Source organism: Camelina sativa, chromosome 15 (assembly GCF_030686135.1).
Source record: "Camelina sativa cultivar CO46 ecotype springtype chromosome 15, ASM3068613v1".
NCBI lineage: Eukaryota > Viridiplantae > Streptophyta > Magnoliopsida > Brassicales > Brassicaceae > Camelina > Camelina sativa.
This window is the reverse complement of record NC_141894.1, coordinates 23,796,237-23,799,930: the sequence shown is the minus strand read 5'-3', so window position 1 is coordinate 23,799,930 and position 3,694 is coordinate 23,796,237. Positions and strand designations below refer to the sequence as shown.

General features: G+C 41.6%; 2 non-coding genes across 2 annotated transcripts; one reads left to right on the top strand and one right to left on the bottom strand.

Annotated features, from left to right (window-relative positions):
* Nucleotides 1–1,178: 1,178 nt before the first annotated feature.
* LOC147927002 (small nucleolar RNA R71) lies at nt 1,179–1,286 on the top strand. The gene has a single exon (XR_015583111.1). It is a non-coding gene; the product is annotated as a small nucleolar RNA R71 (small nucleolar RNA).
* A 2,088-nt stretch (nt 1,287–3,374) lies between these two features.
* On the bottom strand, nt 3,375–3,481 carry LOC147927001 (small nucleolar RNA R71). Its single transcript, XR_015583078.1, has one exon. It is a non-coding gene; the product is annotated as a small nucleolar RNA R71 (small nucleolar RNA).
* Nucleotides 3,482–3,694: the final 213 nt, after the last annotated feature.

Sequence of the window (3,694 nt, the reverse complement as noted above, 5' to 3'; positions counted from 1 at the left end):
ACAAAAGGAAAAGGTGCTCCAACTCTATCCATATTAGCTTTGAAACTTGAGAGCTTTTTCTTTTTGGCCTTTGTAAGGACCCTTTGTGGAAATGGAATTGGAGGACTATAAACAGGAAGAGCAATACTTGGTACATCTTTCTTTTCAACCTCCTTGGCATCTATCTCCTTACCCCTTGATCCTTTCTCAGATTTCTCAACTTTAGCAACCACCAAACTCTTAACAGCAGGACCATATAGGAGAACATAGATCTCTTCAATAGACCTTTCATTCTCATGAGTATGGCTATCCATTTTTGATTCTTCAAAATCATACTAGTAGCCCTGTTCACTTCTTCCTTGAAGATGGCATTGCAAAACTCCTTGGGGTTTGGTTCTGGTTTTCCTGGTAGAGAACCCATTTGTCTTGTTGAAGAGGAAGAGGCTTGTCCCTGGACCTGTGTCTGTAACCTCTCAATTTTGGCATTTAAATCACCATATACATTCTCAACCTTGTGGTGCATTGCCTTCATTTGTGTAGCAAGTTCAATGGCTCCTCTTCCTTGTCCTTCTAGGAGTTGTCTAAGTAGTGCAGTTGTATCATCTGCTTGACTTTGAGGATGTGGTGCATTCATTTGCTGTTGAGTCTGGGAATAGGTTTTAGGGTTGGCTTGGTAATTCCCTGGAGGCTTGGGCTGATAGTTGGGTTGAGAAGGAAAACCAGGTGGTTTTTGTGGTGGATAAGACTGATCTTGTGGGTTCTCCACATTGGTGCTGCGGTAAGAGAGATTAGGGTGGTTGCGGTAATTGGGATTGAACTTGTTATACCCTTGTCCACCCACATAGTTGACCTCTTCTTGTCCCTCAACACAAGCTTCCATTCCCTCTTGATACCCTTGATAGACATCACTTTCTGTAACAAAGTGGACTGGCTTTTGAATGGCAAGAAGCATCCTATCCATCTTGTCATTCAATGCTTTGATCTCCTTCTTGTGATGCTCATTCATATCAGAATGATCTCTTGTAGTTTGATCATAATTCTCCCCATAGTTGCCATCACTTTGAGCAAGATTCTCCACCAAAGTCATACCAATATCAACATCTTGGCCAAGAAAGTTACCATTACTGGCTGTGTCAAGCAACATCCTTATCTTTGGTAGCACCCCTCTATATAATGTACTGAGAAGAGACTCCTTGGAGAAACCATGATGAGGACATTGCATAGTATAGCCCTTGAATCTCTCCCATGCTTCACAAAAACTCTCATTTCCCTTTTGAGCAAAAGCTTGATATTTCATTCCTCAACCTTGTTGTTCTTGTAGTGGAGAAAAACTTGGATAGGAAAGCTCTCATGCACTGATCCCAAGAGGTGATTGATCCCACTGGTAGGTTCTTCTCCCATGTTCTAGCTCTATCTCCAAGAGAAAACGGAAAGAGGCGGAGTTTGAATGCATCTTCAGAGATACCATTGATTTTTACTGTCCCACACATCATATCAAACTGATCCAAGTGATCAAGAGGGTCTTCCATAGGCAGACCATGGAACTTTGAGCTCTACACCATGTTAATAAGACTGGACTTGATCTCATAGTTGTTATTCTCAACAGCAGGTGCTCTAATTCCTTGGCGGTTCCCATGAATGTTTGGCTCATCAAAAGCTCCAATGACTCTTGGTTGTCTTGGAGGGTGGATAGGAGCTTGGTTTTCATTGTGCTGATCATTTCCATTCTGACCAGCAGCAGGAGGCGGATTGTTGTCCATGGCTTGGCGGGCTAAACGGCGGTTCTCTCTTTCAAGTCGGGGTACGTTGTCAACAGGCTGAAACAAGTGTGCTAGGCCGTGGCTTCTCAAGTTCATACACCCTGAAAATCAAAGACAAACCACCAATGCAACCCAAGTAACAAACAGTGCAAAGTAAATGAATAGTCTCAAGCAAAGATGAAATCCTAATGGTCATTGCTTGCTTGAGATTTGTTGACCAAGTTAGATAGCCACAATGATCAGTTCATCCCATGAATCCATCCTCAAGACCTTCTTTGTTTAATGATTTTAAAGTCTTAATCATGTTGCTTGCTTGTTGTTTGATTTGGTTTAGCATTACTCTGTTTTTATTGCATTGCTCTGTTTCTGCGTCTAGTCTAACTCGACCACCCACTCGACCTACACTCGGTCGAGTGCTGCTCGAGTTCATCCCCAGAACTTTGTGTTTTATGATTTGTGATTGCCTTGTTTTATTCTAGTTGCATTTCTGTTGCATTTACTTAGTGTCCTGTTCATTGGTTGTCTTGCATTAGTTCATTAGTAGTAGTTTCTATTTCTGTTCTTCCATCATTACTGTTATTTTCATCCTGTTTTATTTGCATTTAGTTTTAGTTCTTGTAGTTTACTTTCTGCATTTTACATTTTCATCTTAGGATTGTTAGTGACAAACAATCTTTACATTTGGCTTGACTTAGATTGATATTCACATCTTAATTGTTCACAAACACACATTTAGGATTGACACCTCTTATACTGCAACTGCATAAGGGGAATTGAAACACCCATCCATTCCATATCTCATCATTGCATACACATTCATCTTTCACCACCACTAAATATTCTTGTTTCAATTTGGCGCCGTTGCCCATTTGAGTGTGTTTTTGTGACATTTAGGATCCATATTAGTCTAAGATTAAGTTCGTTTATTCACTTGTGAGGTTGCTGTACTCGAATCTTCTGTTTCTGGGTTGAAGTTCCATTTCAGGTACCACTCGACCAGTCACTCGACCACCACTCGACCGAGTCGTGATCGAGCACCTGCTCGAGCCAGACGCCGGATCTCTATAACCCTCATTTTCCAGTTGACCTAACCTCCTACTTGAGCCTGTGCTCAGTCGCTTGCCTGGCAAAAATCGTTTGTGTTTGTTGATGCACACAAGGTCTAAAGGAAAAGACCATCTTCTTAGGCCTATTGACAACATCAACAAGTTGACCAAGAGTTTGGGAGCTAAGCAAAGGAGAGTTGTTCAGCAACAACAAGAGGTTATAGTAGCTATGGATCAGCAGGATCAGGTTCAGAGAACAAGGAACATAGGTGCTAGAGATGCACCCAACACTCACAACCAAAGAGCTGGCATTGTGCCACCAACTGTTGCCAACAACAACTTTGAGATCAAGAGTGGATTGATCTCAATGATTCATGCAAATAAGTTTCATGGATTGCCTATGGAGGATCCACTTGATCATCTTGATGAGTTTGATAGAATCTGTGGTCTTACCAAGATCAATGGAGTAAGTGAAGATGGTTTCAAGGCTCATTTATGGGAAAAGACTCTCCCTACTGGTGCAATTACTACTTGGGATGCCTGCAAGAAGGCTTTCTTGGCCAAGTTTTTCTCCAATGCTAGGACAGCAAGGCTGAGGAATGAGATCTCTGGATTTGCTCAAAGGAGTAATGAAAGCTTTTGTGAATCTTGGGAGAAATTCAAGGGATACCAAACTCAATGTCCTCATCATGGTTTCAGTGTGGAGTCTTTGTTGAGCACATTGTATAGAGGGGTGCTTCCCAAGTTTAGAATTCTTCTTGATACAGCCTCCAATGGAAACTTCCTCAACAAGAATATGGAAGAAGGCTGGGAGTTAGTAGAGAATCTTGCACAGTCTGATGGGAACTACAATGAGGACTATGACAGAACCATAAGGTCATCATCAACTGATCAAGAAGATAAGTACAA